This window comes from Varanus komodoensis, unplaced genomic scaffold (genome assembly GCF_004798865.1).
Source record: "Varanus komodoensis strain SLA01 unplaced genomic scaffold, ASM479886v1 scaffold14_1, whole genome shotgun sequence".
Taxonomy (NCBI): Eukaryota; Metazoa; Chordata; class Lepidosauria; order Squamata; family Varanidae; genus Varanus; species Varanus komodoensis.
Window position 1 is genome coordinate 22,508,379 of NW_025335438.1, and position 14,183 is coordinate 22,522,561.

The window sequence follows — 14,183 nt, forward strand, 5'->3', positions numbered from 1 at the left end:
CATTTGCAAAATTCAGACACAGAAAAGTATGAACTTCTGTACAGGAAGAAATATGAATGGAATTGGACTTTGCATGGTAGCTGTGGAAAAGGAACAAGAGCTTGACAGATCTGTCCATCCATAAATCAAACAAGATTTAGTACAAACACAGCCTTCAAGAATCCTGCTCCCTAACAGCCTGAGGATGAGAAAGTCTTGGTGAAAAAAGAAGGTTGTATGAGAGCAGCTAAATTTGCCTGACAGAAAAACATGGAATAGGGGTGTGTGTGTGTGTGAGAGAGAGAGACAGAGACAGAGAGAAGTGATAGGAGGGACTGTTTCTTTAAATTAGTAAAATAGGTTCAGCTATTGTTTCTTCTTTTTTCCTCCCTTCCCTTCCTAGAAATAAATAAAAGAAATCTGATGAGATGAGTCTCAATACTGTGCTTTAGTCTGTCTTCCTCTCTGTCTGCAAAGCTGATGCTTGCACTATGTAACTTTTTTCTTCTTCATTCCTCCAGCACTATTCTCCTAACAGAACTCAGGCCAAGCTTCCAGATCACCTTGAACATGTATTCTTTCCAAGGAATTCGCCTTCAATAAGCTCTTGTCACTTCATCCCAATTGCATTTAGTTGCTGCTGCTTCTTCACATGAATGAGTCTTTCCCCAGTTTCTAACATGACTCATTGGTGGCTTCTCCGACTCCTTTTTGAATCAGGAAAGTAGCAGTGACAATTTCCTTTTGTTTTGTCCTCTGAAGGCTGATTGAGACAAGACACAAAATGAAACAACTGGGTTATGAAAGGGAGCTGTTTCAGGGAAGGAAGAAAAGCATATAGTGAATTTCAAGAAGAAAGAAGGAAAGATTATGCCTGCTATCAGTATTAACAATAGTTTTGAAAACAGGTGTTTCTTGAGTGGATTTTCCAGGAAACTGGCAACTGTGCTTACTTTTCACAAAGGGATTTGCAGACATGGTTTTATGGGGAATAATGTCTACATTATTAGCCCTTCTTAATTCTGTGAGAAGAGAAAACTGCCAATATTTGGGTGGAAAGGGAAAGGCACCCTACATCTACCTAGAGCATTTCACTATACGCTTACTGACTTATAAAAAATATTTCAGGACTACTATGTACTGATGGAATTTCTCACCCTCCTATATTCTTAGGAATATATGCTTAGGCAGCATTCAGAAAGGACTAGCAGGGATTTAATTATCTCATTGAGGGAAATTGAGATTGGAAAGAAGAAAAAAGATAGAAAGTACATCATGTTAGGATTTTAGATGAGGGGAAAGAACAGAGGATGGTACAAATTGGAAGCCATGAGGGTGCAACGGGTTGGACAGAGATGGGAGGGTTCCATTCAGGTTGGTAATTAGGGATGTCTGAATCTTCAGTCTTACTAAAGTTCTCTCAATAGCACCTCAAAGCTTCTTCTGACTCAGGTCTGTATCAGATTGTAAGCTTCCCTCCCACACACAACTTTTACATAAAGATCTGTGCATATTTTCACACATATTTTTCCATCACTTGTGTGAATCTTTGAAATGTATACACTCTTCTCCCATTGATGAAAGTCTAGCAGCTTTTATGCACATTTTTAAAGTATGCATGCTGTCAAATACATGTTTTGAGGTAAATGAATGACATTACAAGGTATGAATGCAGACTGTGTCTGATTCTATGTTCAGTCCAAAGGTGCAAAACTGGGTAAACCCAGATAAAAAATGAGCTAAAATGAATTTTTCATGCATCCCTAATGAGAGAGTTGAATATTGAATGATAAGTATACCTGGAGAACCATAGGCCTTTTTAACTAATTATAGAGAAAGAATGGAAGATTGAAGAAAGACTTGAATGAGATGCAAATGTTACCTAGTCCAGCTTGAAGATAATAAAGGTAGACTTGTCGTTCAGCATCTGCTATGATCCTTAGTTCATTTTGGAATGTCATCACCTGTGGTAGAGGGACTGTTCCTTAAAATTTCAGGATTCCTCAGCACCCTGGCCTTCAAAGTACATTACAATAAGGACACAGAGAAGAGATGACAGAGTTTTGAAGGTTGCTGATACCATATTGAATCCCTTGGGTGCTTACCTTCCAGGGGCAAAGCAATAAAAGTGAAATTGAAAAGGGAACAAAACTTGGAAAGAAGGCCAGTGGGATGGGTACTTGCTAGAAATAATTCCATTTAAAGACCTTGGTTTATGGAGTGACTGTTCACTATGTTAAGGAAGGGTCAAGTGGATATTTAGTGTATTAGTGGTACACTAATGGTACACTAATTGCATTAGTGGTAATGCAAAAATACAAAGTTCAAAGGGGGAAATGTGTCTCAGATTCTAGATGGCTGTCCCTAACCTTAACAAATGCAGATCAGTGTTATCAATTAGTCACAATGTTGTGCCATAAGATGCAGCATTTCTTCTTTAGGGTTCTGACAGGCCGATAGGGATTGTGCTTTAGAAGGCCTGAATTTGGAAGACCACAGCTTATTCAGAAAATTCCATTGCCATTGCATAGGAGAGGAAACCACACTTGACATGTATACCAGAAGAGGACGACCAATGAGCATTTGTTTTATTACACTGTATATCCAAGCTTTTATCTGACATATTTTATCCAGGAAACATGGAAGTTTCTAGAAACAAAGTATTAGCAATATAGTTAAAACAGGAGGAAGGCTGAGCTGTTCTGTAACAACTGGCCTCAGTAAAATTAGGTATTACACATTAGACGATTTATTGAAAGTTTTGGCAAATGGGACTGAAGGAGTGAGCCTATAAATTTCATTTAGAACATTCCAGAGTTGTAACTGAGACCACCATTTGGATCCAGTTAAAGCAGGCTTGTTGAAATCTGTGCACCTAAAGCTATTCATGACTCACTTAAGCCATATTGATTTTAATGGGACTACTCTAAGTATGACTACATCTGAATCCAGTCCCTTGTCTCTCATGCTCATGTGATAATTCTTTCAGATGGCACTGAGAGTGTGGTCTTAACCTTAGTTCCCAGGCAGGCCAATTTCAATGCAAATGGGATAGATCTGAGATTAGTTCCCCTTCATTCTAAAATTACTATTATGTTGCATTTAAATTACTTCAGCATTGCATTTATTCCAGATTTTTTTCCCTTTTGTGAGGACCTTAAGTCAACCTACATATTTATCACTTCATGTATCCTTACAACTAGGTTAGGCTAAGTGTGAGTGAATGGTCCAAAATCACCCACTGAGCTCCAGACCTAAATGGGGATCTTCCAGGTCCCAGCTGAACACCCTACCCACTACACCACATAACTCTTTTGCAACATACAGTATATCCTAATTATACTGTGATTATAATATCATTATCTGCAGTCTAGGACAACAAAATGATATCATAATCACATTAGGATGCAGAGCTGAACTAGAGATTATGGAAGGGGAAACACCTCTTTGTTTTGAGTTTGAACATGTTATTCTACCCTAAAAGGGAACCAAATCTTAAATTTCTACCCTAGCTTTTCTCCCTAGATTATGTTAGTAAAAGAGCTGTACAAGTTGGCAAATATTTACATAGTAATTTATCGCATTTGCTGTTGAGTATGAAAAGAAACTAACAATGTTAGCAGTTAGAGTCAGTTTTGATTCCACAAGATACTTCAGGATGAAATACTTCTGGATTCAGATGTGTGGATAATTTTAACATTTTAACTTACCCTCTGGAGCTCCTCCATGAAACAAAACTCTAGCATTCTTTCCTAGAATTGTCTGATTTATTGTTCTTTCCACATTTTAAACAAGAAAAAGACAAACCTACATATGAATTACAGTGTACACTTCACTAGCTTATCATTTCTTCAGAATAATTATTTATTTATGCTAGCTGATTTGCTAAATTGCTTGTTTTACTAATGTGCTGCAATGGTAATTGCTTTGAAATTATAAGGACCTTGATACTCCAAGCAGGACAGCCAAATTCAACAAGACAATTCAAACTCATTGCTTAGAGGCTTTACTCTTGAGGCTGTAGTTATTAACTAGTTTTTCATTTGATTCAGTGTACTGAAGGGGAAAATTCACTGTTCTGTGTCCAGAAGGCACTTTGATGCCCTGCAATTTACACATGGCTAGCTATGTGCAAGATTTAGGCCAAAGACACTTTTCCAGCCTTGAGGTCTTGGTTGGTCACTTCCTTGTGAATGCCAACATTTTGATCACTGCCAGCTGTATGTCCTTTCCTCCAGCTGATCCAGCTATGTTTCCCCTCTAAAAACTTGTTGTTGAGCCAAGTCTAGGAATTTATTGGACCAGGGGTAATGAAATTTTGCTCTGCTACTGAAACAGTATAAGCTCCATGCAGTTTACTGATATCAAATCTTCAACATTTTGTCGTAGTTACTGCAAATGGTAAATGCACGACAAAGAGCACTGAGTGGATAGGATTCAAGTGAAAGAAGCAACCATAGGATGGGTGGAAAGGGCTGAGATGTTTGTATCACATACAATGGTGGGAAGAATTTTTCATGCTTTTTGTAGATACTGGATGCCAAATATGTAAAGATGCTCATACTACTGTTATACATATCTATGGTTCAAGTATACTTGAAAAACTGTGGGCAATTTTGTCATCCACTACATCTAAAAGGGATACAGTAGAGTTGGAAAAAGGACAGATAAAACAATTAAGGGGCCAGGATAATTCTACTACAAAATCACTGGCTTCTCCCTTCCTTCCAAGCAGATCAGAAGAAAGGATTTCTAAATAAAAGATTGTATTATGTAAAAGCTGACCCAGTGGTTCACTTTGAAGTATAAAAAAAGGAGTACTGCAAAAAGCACTAACTAGTTAGTGTACTTGCCATTAGGGAAATGTGGCTCAGTGATAAGGAGCTGATTCCAAATGGAATACCTGTCCTTTATTCAAATGGAAAAAAGCCTCATCTTTAAGGTGGCTCATGCTGCCAAAGGGCCAGTTGGTTGAACTATATGATGCTTCTCAACTGGTCCTTCCTCTTAACCAAATCTGATTAATTATTATCTGATTAATTATGTTCAGTCCACTCACTCTCTTAGCAGCTTGCTTGTTAACCTTGTTAACACAGGGTTGTTGTTGTGGGGATAAGATGGAGGAGGAGAATGATGTAAGCTGCCTTGAGCCCTTTGTAGGAAGAAGGCAGGATATAAATTAAAAAAAAAAAAAAAACCTTTCTCAGAGAATTCATCTATTTTTTAAAATTTTTCTATCCCACCCTTCACAGTGTCTCAGGGTGGGTCAAATGTATGATTCTCAGGTACTGCCTGTTTTATCTTTGCTGGTCTGCTGGTCTTGGCAATTCAGCTTCATCACAGGCCCTTCTCTGTTTTTGAATCAGAATCTGATGCAAAAACTATTGAAGGCCCTATTATAAAAGGAGTGGGCTAAGCCCTTCAAATACATCCAAGACTGTTTAGCTTAGAGAAAAGTACAGGGAGACATGAAAGAGGTATATGAAATTATGCATTGCTTGGACAAAGTGAATAATTATATTTTAAACTAGAGAGCCTTTTAATCATGTAAATGAAACTAATTCCAGTCAGCATCATATGAGGTATGTTTGACTTCTTTTCTATTTTCCTTTCTTTTCTTGCTCATGCTCTGATCTTTCTGTGATATTTCTGACTGTGAAATGTCCTTCTGCATCACATAGCACAAAGACAGTGAAATATAGAATGCAGCATCAGAAAGTAGACCAGAGCTGGCTTAGCATACTGGGAAGGTTGAAAGTTGAACAAGATTTCATGCTAGGTCATACTGCTACAAGCTATATGTTTTGAACTTCAACTCCCATCAGCACCAGTCCACATAACAGATGGTCAGGAATGCTGAGAACTGTAGTCCAAAGCAAATGGAGGGCTTGAGAAGGGCTAACATTGGCCAGGTTGGGGAAGGAACTCTTTTGACAGATAAGAGATTGGCCCTCTGGAATAAACTTAAGCTCAGATTACATGGTGTAGGGTAGAAAATCCTAACTCTTTAATTAATCTAAGACACAATCCTATGCATGTTTAGACTGAAATAAATCCTACAAGTCTGAGCATTCTGCAGCCAGTATTGCTTGCTCTTGGATACTGGGAGTTACCAGGCTCATATCTGTGTAAATATGCATATGATTGTGCCCTAAGCATCAGAAGTAATGCTTAAACAGCATTTTGTGTTTTCCAGATGTATAATTAGGAAAAAAAACTTTTTGTCAAAGGCAAACTTTCAGCCTGGACAACCAAAAGGTACCTACTGCTTTTCAGTCTCAGGAACTGTTTGATCTGCTTTACTTTGCTGCTATGTTTAGTAATTTTTTACACGGTTTTATTGTGTTATCATGTTTATTGGGAAGGCTTGCTTATAAATACTGTAAGTGATTAGATAGTTAGGTAATTTCATATATAACTAGGATACTCACTTTCTCTTTTACACTCCAGGTCACATTAAATGCATTTACAAGCAATATATTTGAGGCCTGAAATGCTCTTCCGTGTCACTTGTCAAAAAAGGCAAAAACAAAGCAGCCTACGAATCAAGGATGAAATCAGGAAATCAATAGCTCCCTCCTTTTAACACTCATATCCCAAGGTAGTGCAGAGATAGACATGTTAATGAATATACTTCTGCCCACCAATGAACTCATTTATTGTTTCAAAGACAAGTGAATGACAGGCACAGCAGTAACAAAAGAGAGAGAAAGAGAGAGAGAATGAAAAAGAAAGAGAAAAAAATTTGCAGAGTCTGCTTTATTTAAACTCATTCCTCTGTTCAATGATAAGCAACATAGTTTTGCAGGTCTTTTATCCATCTATCCATCAGAGACATTAGGAATGGGCAAAATTTTGCGTGCCACTACTATGCCTCCAATTAATCAAAGTTTGGCACTTGTGATTTTACTTAATCCCATTTTGCTACATTATTGATTTTTCTTCCCCAGGCTTGGGAACGCGTGGTTCTCAAAACATGTATTTCATGTCAGTAGTTGTCTTTTTAATTGGTCGAGTGAAGTGAAACCAGACATTCAGCTCAGTGATCATCCTGTTCGTAATTCAATACCTTTTTTAAATAGTCATCCAGTCAATTCCAGTAGTTCAAAACATGGTTTCCATGAAGGGTGTGCACATTGAAGGAGCAAGAAGACCGCAAACCTATTTCTATCTTTTGAAAATGGAGGGGATATGGCCTTACCACATCACTTCTCAGGAAATAGGGCAGACTTCAGTAGAAGGCTTCAGTAGCCCCCAACAGTTTGGAAAGACATTAATTGTCTCTTCCAGATTAGCTTAATAGATGCATTTTTGGATGAGCCCTTATTCATATTTTTCCTCAACCGTTTCTGATGGTTGGTGTCAAAATCAGGCTCTCTGTGACCACAAGACTCTCTTATTCTTTCAAAATCTGGACTGCTTTGTTTCAGAGAATGCTCCCTCCCTGCTCCATACTCTTTTCTCCACCTACACGGGCTTATACCCAAGGGTGGTTTATTTTAAGGGGAAAACATGACATTTGTACGCAGCTTGTGCTCATTCTTGCCTTTCATCCCACAAAAGTGGAATGAAGAACTTTCCCCTTAGGGCACTTCTGCTTCTGGAATCCCTGAGGGCAACTTTTTGCACTATCAATTTAGCAATGTAGTGCTAAAATGGAAGCACAAAAAGACCTCAGGAAGAATATCCCTCAGTAAATAAGAGATCCCCCCCTCCTCCAGCTTTCAAGGTAGAAACTCAGTCATTCAGCCATCATAGCTGATGCTACTTTTCAGCTGGCTTCCTTTTGTGGTATGACCTGCTCTTACATTCATATAAATACACTTACAATTTATTTTGACCTATTTATATGTAGCACGAGCATGACAGGGACATGTCTACCTAGGCCATCAATCAGTGAATGCTAATATTGCTTGCAAATGGACTAGTGTTTGTGGTGAATACAATGGAACTTGATAGGCTTTATGCCCAATACTATATTAAAAAGGCCTTAGAGATGAAGGGCAAGCAAGGCCATAAGTAGAATTTAGGGATTTGATCAGTGGGGCAATGGTAAGAAAAAGAGAACAGAGGAAAGCAGTCCAGAAAAATCCAGAGACTGTTACTGATAGAAAAGAATGCCTCGGAAAGAAAACCAATTATAGGACATTGGGCCAGTCACCATCTCCTGGATTAATCTACCTCACAGGATTGTTATGAAGCCAGAAGATGGATTTTGGATGTATTTATTTATTATTGAGCTCATTATTAGACCAAGGGCTCTCAACACACATTCTAACAATCAAAAAGAACAGTCAAATAAAACAATGTTGTTATTGTTGTTAGTCACGAAGTCATGTCCAACCGATCGCGACCCCATGGACAACATTCCTCCAGGCCTTCCTGTCCTCCACCATCCCCCAGAGTCCACTTAAGCCCACACCAACTGCTTCAGTGACTTCATCTAGCCACCTAATCCTCTGCAGTCCCCTTCTTCTTTTGCCATCTATTGTTCCCAGCACTAGGCTCTTCACCAGGGAGTCCTTCCTTCTCATTAGGTGGCAAAGTATTTGAGTTTCATCTTCAGTATCTGGCCTTCTAAAGAGCAGTCAGGGTTGATCTCCTCCAGGACTGACCGGTTTGATTGCCTTGCGGTCCAAGGGACTCGCAGGAGTCTCCTCCAGCACCACAATTCAAAGGCTTCAATCCTTTGGCGCTCAGCCTTCCTTATGGTCCAGCTTTCATAGCCATACATTGCAACTGGGAAAACCATAGCCTTGACTATACTTTTGTTGGCAGGGTGATGTCTCTGCTTTTTAGTATGCTGTCTAGATTTGCCATAGCTTTCCTCCCCAGGAGCAAGCATCTTTTAATTTCTTGGCTGCGGTCCCCATCTGCAGTGATCTTGGAGCCCAGGAAAATAAAATCTGTCACTACCTCCATTTCTTCCCCATCTATTTGCCAGGAAGTGAGAGGACCGGATGCCATGATCTTAGTTTTCTTAATGTTGAGTTTCAAGCCAACTTTTGTGCTCTCCTCCTTCACCCACATCAAGAGGCTCTTCTTCACTTTCTGCCATTAGATTGGTATCATCTGCATATCTGAGGTTGTTGATATTTCTCCTGGCAATCTTAATTCCAGCTGGTGATTCATCCAGCCCACCTTTCTCATGATGTGCTCTGCATATAAGTTAAATAGGCAGGGCGAAAGTATACAGCCTTGCCAAACTCCTTTCTCAATTTTGAACCAATCAGTTGTTCCATGTCCAGTTCTCACTGTTGCTTCTTGACCTGTATACAGGTTTCTCAAGAGACAAATAAGATGGTCTGGTACTCCCATCTCTTTAAGAACTTGCCACAATTTTCTGTGATCCACACAATCAAAGGCTTTAGCATAGTCAATGAAGCAGAAGTAGATGTTTTTCTGGAATTCCCTAGCTTTCTCCATGATCCAGCGTATGTTGGCAATTTGATCTCTAGTTCCTCTCCCTCTTTGAAATTCTGCCTGTACTTCTGGTAGTTCTCAGTCCACATACTGCTGGAGCCTAGTTTGTAGGATTTTGAGCATCATTTTGCTAGCACGTGAAATGAGTGCAATGGTGTGGTAGTTTGAACATTCTTTGGCATTGCCCTTCTTTGGGATTGGAATGTAAACCGACATTTTGCAATCCTGTGGCCACTGTTGAGTTTTCCAAATTTGCTGGCATATTGAGTGCAGCACTTTTACTGCATCGTCTTTTAAGTTTTTAAATAGCTCAGCTGGAATGCTGTCACCTCCACTAGCTTTGTTGTTGCTCAGACTTCCTAAGGCCCATTTGACTTCACATTCCAGGATGTCTGGTTCGAGGTCAGTGACCACCCCATCGTGGTTATCAGGGACGTTAAGCTCTTTCTTGTATAGTTTTTCCGTGTAATCTTGCCAACTCTTCTTATTCTCTTCTGCCTCTGTTAGGTCCCTGCCATTTTGGTCCTTTATCATGCCCATCTTTGCATGAAATGTTCCCTTCATATCTCCAATTTTCTTGAAGAAATCTCTGGTTCTCCCTACTTTTCCTACTCTTTTATTGACTATGAAGGCTACTCACAATAAAACAATAGCAATATTCAAAAAACAGTATACTGCTGAGGGATGATAATTTGAAACAGGATAGAGGAAAACAACAATGCTGCATAAACAAGCACCTTTAAAATTGTCCAAAATAAAATCAGTTGTTAAATAGTCTAGAAAATAAAGTTGTTTTTCCCTGGTGCTGAAAGATTGTAATGAAGGTGCCAGGCAATCTGCCTTCAGGAGGCTATTCCATGGGTGTGATGTGACTATTGAGAAGGCCCCTCTTTTATTTGCCATCCTCCTTATCTACCCTGAGCATGGCTTTTTCAGAAGGGCCTTCAAAACTTATCTTAAAGGATGGGTAAGTGTATTTGAGAGCAGGCAGTCCTTCGGGTATCCTGGTACCAAGCTGTTTAGGGCATTTTATGTTAAAACAAGCACCTAAAATTCTGCCCATAGCAAAACATGTAGCCAATGTAGATGATTTAATATTGGAGTCACATGGGTGCACTGTCCTGCCCACAGTTGAAATTTCCAGATGGTCTTCAAGGGAACCCCTCATAGAGAGCATTGTGGTAGTCCAGTTGAGACACCAGAGTGTGGGTAACTGTGACTAGACTCTGTCTGTTCAGGTAGGGCCAAAATTGGTAAATTAATTGCAGCTGAGAGAAGGCATTCCTGTCCACCTGAAGTTTTAAGTCCAGGAATACCGCCAAACTATGGACCCTGTTCTTCAGGGAGAGTGCAACCCCATCGAAGGCAGGTTGAAGGCCTACTCTCAGGTCAGATGGACCATCCACCAACACCACCTGCATCTTATCAAGACTGAGCTTCAATTTGTTGGCTTGTATCCTGTTTTTATCGAGCTCAGGCAATAATTCAGTGATTCAGAGCAGAAACTGCCTCACCTAGGTAAGATGAAAATGAGATATAAAGCTGGGTGTCATCAGCATACCTCAGCCCCTACCTCTGAATGACCTTTCCCAGTGCACATGTATGTTAAACAGCATGGGGGATAAAACAGAGCCCCAAGGGACCCCATAGTATAACCACTTTAGACTGCAAAAGTAGTTAATCTCAAAGCTTGACTTCTGCCCATAAACTCACCTTTCAGGTATGCAAGGGAAGGGTTTCATCCTAGCTTCCAGTTGCACCCGTTTTTCTTATTTTCATAGTTCATTGTAAGAAAACTGTTATTTATGCTTTTCCAAGCATAAATTGGACATTACAGCAGAGAAAAATTAAAGAGTTAATTCAGGGTACAGATGGATGAATTGGTGTGTTTCCAGTCTGTATCAATTTTGTACATATATTCAATCATAGGTCTTTTCCATTCAACTAGTAAATTACATCAGTTTGCCAAGAAAATTAAAGCACAAGTTGCACTTATTTTTGTTATGCAATTTTCCTTAAAGATTAATATATATGAATCTTTCTAATATACACATGTAGTATAAAACTTACCCCAATATGCATTTTTGAGCCAAGGATGGCTTTGGACAATTCAATGATTTAACCAATCATAGTTTTACTGATAGTTGCATTAATCTTGTTTTTAACATATGGGTTTTTTCTTACTTGTTTATCTTTTATTGTTCACCATGCTGAATCCTACATATTGGAATATGGAGTGGTATATAAATCTTGTACTAAATATATAAATAAATTCAACACCATTCTTTCTAGAGAAATGGAAGACATCTTTTAGGTTAAGAATATTGATGATACATTTCATCTAGTATTTCCAACAAACCTAGAGGTTTATTTCATTTTCGACTGTATATTTTCTTTTTCTCATCTTACTCCATCTGAAAGAAATATGTCATCATGTGAACAAATTTGAAATTGTTCTCATACTGCTCAACTGACTGACAGCTCAAATATTAATTATGAAGTGCCAGTCATTTCATTGTTGTTTCTACTACTGCTACTTTAAATTGCTAGACAATATCCTTTGAAAATACTTGTTTTTAGCATCAATGAGCAATAATGATTATTAGACTGCTTTAAGTATTTTGCAGGATTTACTCACCAATGGTGGTATGTAACATTCTATGTAATTTTAGGAAACACAGGCTTTTAAAAACTATTCTGATGACGACTGACTACATTGGCTTTTATATCCCAATTTGACCATTCAGAGCTTTGGATGAATGTCTAGATGCCAGCAGCAGGACTAATTAAGACTATTTTGCTCCTCCTTCTACATACAGATATGATTGTGAACAGGCAATATGTTCTAAGTTGATACAGCCTTGTAATTTCCCACCAAAGCTTCACCCTGCTTTCTACATCACTCTTCTTCTTTTCAGAGGTACTCAGGGTAGCTTCATTCTTATCCTTTGATTTAATCTGCATAACCATAAAAGATATTTATTCCCCAACAGCTCACATTTTCTTTTGAGCAGCAATACAATATTATATTGTCAGACTCCTACAATAACAGTAAGAAATTTTCGCAAGCATATCAGGTGGGGATGTATTTGTAAATATTTGCTTCCCATTTTAATGTTGTTTTGTTTTATAATCTACAATTGCAAAAACCTTGATGCCCATGCTTTTTAGTATCAGTCATACTAAACATCTGATCATTGCAATGTCAGTTTCAAAAAATGCACAACTAAAAGTACTAAAATGCAACACTTCTTGTCTTCTTGCTTGATCTGAATGTAGGCCGAATATCCATTTGATACAAATAGGTACCCAAATTCTTCCAGCTGTTGATACAAACAAATCATTTTATGGGTTGATTGGAATATATTTTCTCATGACAATGCTGAAGGTTCTATAAACGCTATTCAGTATAACAGATTTCCCCTTGGTCCATGAACCCAAAGAATTTAGTCTTAGGTTATCATGAAGTATTCTTTTGAAAAAGTAACACAATTTCAAAAAATACGCCAGGTTGGTTCATACAGATATTGTCACAATGCTCTCCAGGTGCTATACCATCCTGAAAACAGGCTTGTATTATGTTCTTTTAAATGCTATATGTCCTTGTTACCTGCAAAGCCATTGTCCAATGCAATTAGAACTATTACAAAAGAAATAGGAAGAATGAGATAAGGCATTTAAAGAGGTTAAAAGAGTATTTCATAACCAAGACTTAAATCAAATACAATCCTTTTATTACAGATGTTTGAATAACAATCCAACATACTTTTATTATTTTTTTCAGGTCTTGGTTCTAAATGAAGCAACAACACAAGGACTAAAGAAATCAGAGACCAATATGTTTTCACTGCTTCTTTGCTTGTTTGCTGCCTTTTTCTCCAGTGGATAATTAGAGAAAGCTTGCCTTCAGATATACAGTTCATTCAGAACAGAAGCTTAGCCAGTTATTTGCAGAAAGATGGGATAGAGATTTATGTTGGCAACAGAATGTTTGGTGAGTGAATCACATCACTCCAAAACTTAATAGGTTTGTCTGACCATGATAATGGGATAGTGCTATTCTCCCTCCATTTCAGACCACTTTTTGACACAAAGACCAAATCAGTGTTATTTCCTGCATAATGTCTTAGGCCAAGAACTCTGAGAAGACCTATGTTGTCATGGTATCCACAGGTTCCTGAGCCAGTACTGGCATGGTGGCTCCAGAATAGATTTTGCATTCTCTATCACCACCCCTGAGAACATCTGTACCAGTTCAGAGAGGATGATGACTGGGCAAGACAGTGAGCAGCACACCATCAACAGCCATATTTTTTCCTTATGCCTGATGCAAAACTGTGCATCCTTCACTGGAGCGGAAGGCCTTCCTGTAGAGGAGGTGAACTTTCTGGTCCACAGACCCTCCCTTTCCACTGCTTTCCCTCTGTGCTGGTGCTGAAACACTGAGCTGACTCTGACATTGCCCATCTTTCCCAGCCAGTTATATATACCAGATCAGCCTAAGGGACTGATGAACATGTGACATTTGAGCTTGTTCCCCAAATCTCCCCTCAAAGCACAGCTTGCCTTGTTCACTTTCCTGTATGTGAGCATTTTTTCCCCCTCCTGACTGAGAACCATGTGAATTTTCTTCCATAGGTGAAAACATGAAAATGTGGGTCTATGGACAAAATATGCATGCTTAGAAGTGTATATTTGTGCAAATGCAAACTCTGGAGCATGAAAGCAAGTTTAGGAAATTATGAACATTCCCTGAGAGTTGAATTTCTTGTGTTCATATT